Below are 11,011 nucleotides of genomic sequence, written 5' to 3'. Positions count from 1 at the left end.
TATGAAATTCTAGTATTTGGAATTGGATAGTTATGTACCTGTTTTTGTGCACATTCCATGCTTTTCTAAAAGTCTTGCTTCTTTTTTGAAGAGGAAATGTATTGTCACAGGAAATGTATTGTCACAGAATTGTGTGCATATATATATATATATATATATATATATATATATATATATATATATATATATATATATATATATATATATATATATATATATGTATGTATGTATATATATATATATATATGGTTGAAACAGATTTGTAATTGAATGTACACTGGTTTCATTTCGGTGTATATCACAACATGAGGGTGGTTTATATAATCATACATTTTTTTGACGTAGTGAGTTCAGTTCACTCCATGCTTACGACTGTTACTTACGTCATTGCATGTTTTTCATTACCGTGTCACTGATAATAAATGGATTTATATATTCTATTTTCAGCTGAATGCGGTAAAGGGCTCAAAGCAGCCGGGAAAAGGGGTGACTGAGTGACGGAGTGATATAGTGATAGTGACAGAGTTATGCTGTACCTTTGTGTCTGCACCGGACTAAAGGTTTTGTTTTAGCCGTGGTGCTAATCTGGATTGGTATATACCCGGTCTGCTGCTGTAGGTGGTGATGTTGGCCAGATGGAAGATAGTGGTTATTTCGCTGTGAGGTACAAAAGCCTCAGAACCAACGGTTCTGCAGGTAACAAGGGGTTCTAAGGATCCATCGGCAGACCGCGAGGGGGCGAACCATTCGTGGTGGCTCCTTGTTTATCCAGCAGAGTGGTGGGGCTGGAAATATCTTGTGGTTATGAATTGGATGCCGCCAGATATTGTATATTACATGTTTTTATCATTATTTGATTGACAGATTGTCATTTATTATATGAAACCAGTAATCGCTATTTGAGTGAAACATTGTTACTATTTATATAAAACCTGTTCTCACTATTTGAGCGAAACCATATTGTTTTGATAGTCACATATCTCATTGTCTGAGCGATTAATTATTGTTCCTTCATGTGCTTAATTGTTCTTTCATTTAATTTATTATTATTGTCTGTTTATTTTGAATTGTTTCTTACAATTTGTTCTAGATAGGAACCGTATCACTTTTTGGTTATATTATTTAAGTTATCATTCAGCTATTTTACTCAGTGTGCATTATTGTGTTAAAAATCAAGTCATGGAAGTCTTGGTGTTGGCTTGTTTCCATCTTTAATCTTCTAGAAATAATAATTGTATTTTCGTTTATCATTCTTAGTGTCTTACTTGTAATCTCTCACCAACGCGGTTCAATTTATTACACCGAGATTCAAAGCAAACTTAATGATACATGGATATTTCAGTGCTGGACATGGTTTCGCTTGTTTTGTTACTGGATGGAACCCTTAATCAGCATAAGTATTTTAAATATTATTGAAAAAGAAGACAAAGGAAATTGTTATGATGTAAAAAAAATATTAAAATCGTGCTAATATTAGTGTTATTTTTGCTGAATTTTGTTGTTCCATGTCTTTTTGTTCCAACATATCACTCTCTCGCTCTCTCTTTATCTTTCTCTCTCTGTTTCTCTGTCTCTCCCTCTCTCTCTCTCTCTCTCTCTCTCTCAAAATCTGAGAAATTTGCAAAACCTATTTCAACCTATCGATATGTCTATCTAATGTTAGGAGAGGTTCGTTAGACGGATTGTACGATATTATTTTCTATGTTTTCTGCCTGTAACTATGTGCTTGTGATTTGGATTTTAACAAAGCTTTAACAATTTATTCATGCTCTTTACGATGATGTCGCAGTTTATTGTGCTATATAGCATTAGATTGTCGTGCCGCAAACATGTATCATTATGTCCCACCTAGTCACATTATCCGTGCAAATATGCTGCATGACTCGCCAGATTTGATTCCGCAGCTCCCGGATGCAAGGCTAATAATCTAACCACTTAGTCCACCGGAGCGGTATATTTAGCGTGCAATATGTACATGTCTGGGAAATAAACAGTTTACTATCATTTATTTTAGTTCTGTATTTCGTAAGGTAGATTCAATGGCTCAGCAATTAACAGGCCGAACTAGCAAACGAAAAAGTGGGGGTCTGAATGCTCCTATCAGACCAGCCATGGTCAGCTACCATGGTGTTTCCTTGCTCATTGCACTTTACTCCAAAATCCTACTTGCGTTACTGTGCTGTATCATACCAAACAAATACGCTGTATTATATAAATATGAACGGAAGGGATACACTGATGAGCCTTTCTCTTTGTACTTCTAGTAACAGTGACGGTATGCCAGAGCTGCTCCCTCAAATTTAATTTCACAAATAATGGTAACAAAATTGTCAGTAATGTGTAAATATAATGTATATATCTGATCAAAAAACACTTTACGGTCATTTAGTGTAGTTCTGAACTGTGTACATATGTTAATATATGATGCTATAATAATCCTTTCTCTTGGTCTGTCTAATATTTATCTTAGGCACAATTGTGTGAGTCTGCCTGAACGCAGATTTCAGTTAAGGAGGGATGATATGATAATATTTTCTCTGTGACTGCCTGTTAGCCGAATTATATTAAAGATACCTTTGGTGATAACATTTTTCCGTGTATGCCTGTTTGCAGAATATGAAGGGATTGTGTTATCTTATGTGATAGAAATATTTACTAAACTTTAGGACAGGGAAACACTCAAATGCAAGTGGAAGCTCGTTTGGAATATTATTTCGTGCAACATAGTAGTACAGATTGTGCGTTTTAATTAACTTAACCCTAATACTATATATTTAATTGTTTGTTTTACAACAGACTATTAACATGTGGTCCTTAAATATTGTGTGGATATACATATGCATAATGAATACCTTTTTGATATTTACACCTGTTTAAATATTCATTGTAATATATTTGTTCTAAGATGTGATAAAATAATATTGATCACGTTTTGCATGTCAATGGTCATGATACCTAATTTATAGTTTACTTATTTTTTAAACTTTTTAAGTGGGCCGTATTAGAAAACATTAAATAAGACATTCTAGAGATTATGGAGTTCCTCTAAGATAGTTTCTGTATTACAACATAATACAGGGATGGTACAATCGGAATTAATATTGATTCCTACGGTTTTATTTTGGTCAATAGAGCATAATCTCCTTGAGGAGATCCTTGTTTTTGTGGGTTCTCTGAGAGACTTATTCACATGGCTGTATTTGCAATATATATGGGCAAGTTATGTTTATTCATGATTAAGTATGGCTATCACTACTAACAAAGAATAACATTCAAATAACGTTATATGTTGAGGCTAAAACAATATTGGAATTAAAGTATAGTTTTATAATAATAAATTTTACTGATAGAAAGAAAACACTTCCTTAGCGTTGCACATAATTAATAAACATGTACTTTACGGCGAGTCACTTTAACATGAACTGTCTATAGTATATCGCTAAATAGCCAATGCTACTTTTTATCTGCAATGGTAGTTAAAGGCTTGCTTTAATGCACAACGAAATTAAATGCCTGATGCTGACTATAAAAGCAGGAAAATATCTAAGAGCATCCTTTAAAATGTCGGGCACATGATAAATGTCCTTCCAGATCTTACTGGCTATAAATAGGGTCTAATTAACCCTTAATAAGGTATGTGAGAAGGCTTGCCATTAACTTCCCTTGTGTGTTTAGTTCTTACTGTGTTTTCTCGGGTTCTTCTTCCACCAGTTATACTGCCAGCCATGCATGGCGTTAAACCCAAACCAATACAAGTGTGAAACCGAACAAAACATCGAGATAAATAACAAACTTTAGATCGTTTTTTCATTATTTTCGGTCGCTCGATACCCTTTTTCTTTCACCTACCTTCGAATCGCCCCGCCCCCTCCAAAAAACCCCTCCAAACTAAATTTGTGAATTAGACGATCGTTGCAAACTCCATTTTTATGTGCAAGGTCTTAAAAGCTATAGAATCATCAAATAGTATCAATATCGTCTAGAACTGTAGTTAGGTCGGCAAGTCCACGTGAAGTTTGATTGATGTGCCTTCTCATCCATCGTCCACGATTAATTATAGCAGCTAACATTATCGGGAAACTATTATAATATATACATCTAATCTGTTTCTTTTCTTCACAATTTTCTAAATTTTTTATAAAATGAACATGCATGCACCTTGAGTTTTAATTATGGCGAAGTGCAAGGGATGTGGTTGCAAACTCACTTGGCTGGATCCGGTAGACGGGGGATGGGGCTAGTGTGGCTCAAAAACAAATTCACTCAAGGGTTAAGTCCCAAGAAGTTACCGATGAGTACCATATACTAGTTTATTCCAAGTTATATTTAACAAAATGGTTTTTGCGAATCATTATTAAAAAGCGTTACGATTTTTCTAGCTGATTCTAATTTGCTCCCTTCTCTTTTTGTCCAAAACAAAACAAGAGCAAACAATGGGGAGGGGTGTGTCTTGGAATGATATGAATTTATAAAAGCAGGGCCTTTACATATAAGACATTCCATACTGAATGTTGATTTACGATAACATTTTATGTAAATTAGCAGTCTGATTTACGATGAATTTTATGACAAGTATCAGGTACATTAGTTAACTGAAGGTTATTAAAATATTTATTTGAAGAAGAAGGTTTTCATATTGTTGATACAAAAAAAAAGAAAATATCTGTAACAAAAGGCCGATATTTAACCTGTACATGCTCTTTTAATCTGATATAATTTACAAGCTACAATAATGTACAACAGACATGTTTGTCATGTAAAGTGACACAAATATGTAACAGTTTCGTACATAATATTTTAAATTTCTAAACTGATTCTGGCACAATTCTCAGCTCCGAAACACATGTGTGTAACGTTTCTGTTGTTTAAAAAAAATAATGTATCCAGACATACAGAGGAACGTATATACCCTGCTACATTCGACTGATGTTCTTACACTTACTTTGCAAAGAAGGGTGTGGGTAGTGTTGAGAGTAGCGCAGTGAGGAGAAGGGAGCGGAAACACATTGTTGTATCATTGATTCTCCATATAAAAATACATATTAATATCTTTCCAGAGCAAAACAAAATATAGGAAAATAGGTATGAATGAATGCACATCAACAGTCGTTTAGCCAGCTTGCAAGCCAGTTTGTACACTTGTTTGATTTTGACATTTTGTTTGATGTCATGACATCGGTGTCTAAAGATTTCAATGCTAAGTTTCTACCTGCACATACTGGATCTTTTTGAAGAAAGTACAGTTTTTTCTGAAGATATAAAGGAACTGTTGTCCATAGTGAAACGTTTCGTGTGCATACCTACAGTTATGAACAAGATCAATTAACCAGTTCAGTCGGAATATTAAGGATACTCTTATATGCTCTTATGTATTGCCATCGAGTTTAATGTTTCGCGGTTGTATGAAAGTCCACCTGGACAAACAAATCTGATGTTTGCTGCCTTTTCTGTTAGCTATTCTGTATCCAGTTCTATCTATCATGATTCTAATATATAGGTAGGTAAAATATAAGAGCGAAAATTGCCAGGTTTGCAAACTTCAACAAATAATTTATTTCCCTAGAATACAAGATGAAATTTTAAAAACAATTCGAAATAAATCCAACTTTTAATTAAATTCCAGTGGCGTTTGAAATAAAATCAAATTCTGTGATAACAGACTTTAGATGATTCACAATAATATAACAAAATTTGTTGTTGTTTGGGTTCAATATAATTACCAGCTAACGTATCTGTCGAAGAACATTATATAAAAGCACTTCATATTTCTAGTGAATACAAATTTGAATAAATAGTTTTCACCCCAAATCAAGTACTGAACACGAAACACACGAATAATCTTGCCTCAAGAACTTACAGAAAGAATAAATACTGTATCGATAAATACTTTTTTAAAGCGCTCTACTGGACCTTGGTCAAAATTAGCATTTTCTTAAATTATTATGACTTAATATAATGATTCCCTTCTAAGCCATATGTTACTAAAATTAAAATAGAGAATGTAGTAAACATTAGGAAAGCTATGCATTTTATGGAAGAATTTCGAAAAACTTGACCCAGACCCAAGTAAATATTTTTAATTCCGTTTAAAATTATCCTAATGATAGATGTGTATTATTTGTTTACAAAAATAATAATTACTGGCCAGGTAGACAATGAACTTGAATTAGGACAATGTCAGCTTCAAAATACAATTATAACATAGTCATAGAGAAAAAACTAACAAATATAAATGAAATATACATAACTAATATGTTACTTTTTCACCCAAAATCTCAAAAATCCCTTGACCTTATATGTAGTACTTTTAATAGAAAATAAGTAAATAATGCGATTTTTATATTCCTTGTTTTACCTCGTTTGACTATATAATTTTATATGCAAAAAGTTTCTTTTAAATCATTTTGCCACCATGCACAATGTGCTTAATTCATTCGATTTATCTAAACATACCACCGCAAAACTGCCCAGTCTTCTATTAGTCAATTTAATTTATACTCGGCAAACTCTATTTTCAAGGGATACTTGCACCTTTTCTTGGATATGGATACTTTTGTTGTTTACCTTCTTTTTTTAGAAGTTACCTTTCCTTGGCGAACATTTGAGTGACGTGCGAATCCAGAAAATCCTCAGTGCTAAAAATTAAAAATCAGAAAGGGGAAGCATTACTTTGAATGAGAGTAATATATCACTAAAAGACGTATACAAAGTGTAAATGAGAGGACTGGGGGAGGGTCGCCTCGCGTAGACTGTTTTCAAATTATTGTATGAAATATCAACGAACGTAAGAGGTATGTAAAGTTCCAGTTAAAAAATAAAGACCTTTTCTACTGGGCTGCTCCAATTCATTTATTTTATTTGTAATATAAACAGTGCTGCTGCAATTGAAAAATATTGGTGGTTTCAGGTATGATGTCTGAATCGAGTAATGATGCAGGTTTTGTGTGAACTAATTTCGAAGTCTTCATATAAAGCATGAGTGGTGGTTATACCAGATACGTTTTATTACATGTACTGATTTATGGTAATAAGATAATCTTGGTTAATGTATATAACATGGATGGGAGGAGTGGCGTGCTACTGTAATCAAGTTACTTGGAGAACTAATTTAATAATCTACAACCAGATTATCTGTTAGCTTATACAATTCATCTATTATAATTGTTGGTGACTGGAATGTTGTTCAAGGCATGGAACTTAAAACATATACTAGTATTCATAATATAATTTCAATTAGCAAGCATAACATCCATGATATTAAGAATGAACATTCTTTACTAGATCTATCGAGTGTAGTACATGTGAATCTTAGGTTATTAACAATGAATCACCCCGGCCTTAACAAAACACAGTAGAGTATATTATACCCTAATTTATCAGTGTACACATTCATATTTCACAGATTCGGTCACTGATACATGGAATAAAGCAGATCAATATGCTCTAACGTTAATCGTTTTATATCTGCGCTACCTAAAAGTCATGGTTATAAGAAATTCAATCGAAATCTGATCCATTTATTCCGTCTTATCCCGGCCTGGTGATAAGTATTGTTAACTAAAATTTAAGCTAACATATCATTATTATAAGCTATGCGCAATAAGAATTTAAACATTCATTCCCATCATTGCTTAATCCTCCGTTAGGCATATAATGGAATTGAACAATTTAGTTTTTATATGTATCTGTAGTGGCAAAACCGAAAGGATCAAACAGATACTCTTTATAGCTCCAAATACAGATGGTGATCTATGCAGGGTTCAGGCTCATTATCTTGCTTAATACATTAAGTTCACCTCGCCTAACCGGCTCAGGTCAAATCAAGAATAAATTCTTAAATTTAGCTGAGAAAAATATAAACGATACACATTTAATTGCTGTATAATTACAATTTATGAACATATTTATTGTAACAAATCAGTGTTTCGAAATGAGAAAGAAATTTTCATTGATGCTAAACTATTTTGAAAACAGGGTGTAAGAGCTTTGTTTATTTAATTTGTGATTCTGTAGCTATTGACGATTTTATAAAATCATTTATTGCATGGTTCGGAATTATTACCCAAACACTGAGATTTCCAAAAATGATGTAATTTTTCAGATAACAATTATGGAGCTATTAATATTTCTGATTTGCAACGTATATAATTTGCTGGTCTCGTTCTACATAAGAAGCAAATAGAATTTAAGGTACATAGGCAACATTGTTATCCTGCGAGAAATGGAAAACATGTATAGCAATACTCTATATTAAAAAATTTTATTTGATACAAATTGGCTCTTTTTTAAACCTTGAACACATTATTATATACCATTGCTATCCATATTTGAGTTTTATATCGTTCTGAATCATTTCAAAATTTAATCATAATATATATCATGTGTGCATCGTCGTTTTCTTCCGACGATCACAATAATTCAGAGCCCTCAATTCTGACAGCTAGTTTCCGCAGCTTTAATGTTTTGTTTTAAAACTAAAGGACTGTATCTGCTTTAGACATATCTGAATTGCTAAAATTTGCAAAACGAGTTCTCACAACATTAAATAAGCCCTTAACAAGACCAATACAGAGGAACACGTTATTCAAACACGACAGGCGACATAAGAAGAAAAATAAACATGATAAATACAAATAACACGAAGACAACAACCATTTTTGATATGTACAGTTGTAATAACAAAATGATTAGTTGTCTGTGTGTGTGCGAGTGTGTGTGTGCGTGTGTGTGTGAGTGAGTGAGAGTGTGTGTGTGTGTGTGTGTGTGTGTGTGTGTGTTTTGAGGTGACTGCGATATTGCTTCTAAAACATGAAGTTTTACCCACGGAGTAACTTCATGATTGTAAAGATCGTTTTTGTTGAGAGGAAATGATCTAGACGTGGTGAGGTGAGACGGTATTTACATGGGATTTCATTCTATCAAACGCACAACTGGGAAGACAGTATTTTGGTTTTGTGATCATAATCTTCACTTATATCATAGTAAATATATTGACAAACCTTCCATGTACGTCTTCGTCAGTGTTAAAACGTACACAAAAACAACAACATCAACTTAATATTAATAACAACATAAGGAAACAACTCACTCAACATGAACACTAATGACAGCAACTTCACTAATTGCCATTAATAATATGTAACCTGTATATTTGTATATTTTAAGCCTGCTATAATTCGCACCTTTCGCCGGTGTTCATAGCCACCCAAGGTCCATGACCCAAGGGTTAAGCTCCTAAACCCGTTATACATATTTTGTGTCGTCCTCACTTAGCTGCATACATTGCGTGCTTATAAAAATGTTATAAAGGCTACATTTAAGTAACATTGACATAATACAATCTGGATTGTAGGTCATATCTAAGCTAATACAAAGACCGAATTTAGTACATTGTGTTTCTGGCTTCAATACGATGCTTAATCTAATTAAAAACAATGAAAATTGCAATTTTTTTTTTCTAAACGATTCAACGTATTTTTGAAAAACAAATGAATTATCACCCACCACAAGTATAGATTTATGTTTTGTTATTTAATTATTTGTACTGGTCAAATATGAAACATTCAAACGTATTTTTTGAAAATCCTTTATTTTCTCTTCTGACTTAAACATTATTTTTACTATCAACACAGAAATCAGTGAATATGGCAAAATGTTGAGATGTTGCAAGGAATCTACATTATATATATATATATATATATATATATATATATATATATATATATATATATATATATATATATATATATATATATATATGTGTGTGTGTGTGTGTGTGTGTGTGTGTGTGCGTGGATAAATCGATAGATTGGTAGACAGATAGTCGACTAATAGATGACAAGAGCTAGGAATATGGACATTGTGACAGTCATCATTGAATTGTTCAATATAAATTGAAAAAGAATTAAAGAAATCTGAACGTCGAATTTTTACCAAGGCATGAAGCTGATATAAGAGACGAATCCCTCTGACCTCTACATGCAACATGTGTTCTGGAATTTGGGGTATTCATATATATGATTGTATTACAAGAGTCTATGGAAACTGTTGTGGCCTAATGATTTCAATTTTGAGAAACAGAAAGATAATAATTACAGCCATTTGTCCATCGCTTATTTCGCCTGATAATCTTATACTTTGTATACGTAGTCGATTCTGGAACGAAAATCGAGGACAACAACTGGAGTAACTGTGATATGAGTACCTCACCCAAGTTATATACATGTGTATGTTGTTTCTAGTTATTGAGTTGATTTGTTCCCCACTAGTGTGATTGAACTTCCATGAACTGCAAAGTGCATAATTCCGGATGTGTTAGATACAAACGAAGATTTATTCGGATAGTGTTCGCTTTAGTGTTTACTATGGTAGCTAGTATGTGGGCTGCGTCAACCATGTCAAAAATACTTGGAAATAAAACCCAAACCATTATAAATGAAAAGGATATTACAGGAAAATTTAAACTGCGTATTATTGTTATGGTATATAATAGAGCGTATTCACTAAAGAGATTGTTAGATTCCATAAACAAGGCGAACTATTTTGGCGATACTGTGACGTTGGATGTCTGGATTGATCGCACAAAAGATGGAACAATTCATGCACAAACGTACAATATCGCTATATCATACACTTTTCTGCACGGTGAATATCATATTTTTAACCATACTCGACATTCAGGTATGAACGTGGAAACCAGATCAATACCGTTCAGAAATAGGCGTTTTACTAGAAGACGACTTAACAGTTTCTCCATATTTTTACAAATGGTTAAAATTAGTCCCTATGAAATACGACCATATGGAGTGTGTAAATGATTTTTCACTTCAGGATGTAACTATTACGCATGGTATAAATGCAAAACAGCAATATTTAGATGTTAACAAGAAGCACATGACGTTTTTGTATCCAATAATAGGTACTTGGGGATTTTCGCCCAATGTTAAAAACTGGTTGAAATTCTTGAACTGGTATAGAGAAAGCTCGAATAATTTGACATTCCAACCACTTG

Source organism: Sinohyriopsis cumingii, unplaced genomic scaffold (assembly GCF_028554795.1).
Source record: "Sinohyriopsis cumingii isolate HCF-2022 unplaced genomic scaffold, ASM2855479v2 utg000354l, whole genome shotgun sequence".
Classification (NCBI taxonomy): domain Eukaryota; kingdom Metazoa; phylum Mollusca; class Bivalvia; order Unionida; family Unionidae; genus Sinohyriopsis; species Sinohyriopsis cumingii.
The sequence above is the reverse complement of the archived record's forward strand: the minus strand, read 5'-3'. Positions refer to the sequence as shown.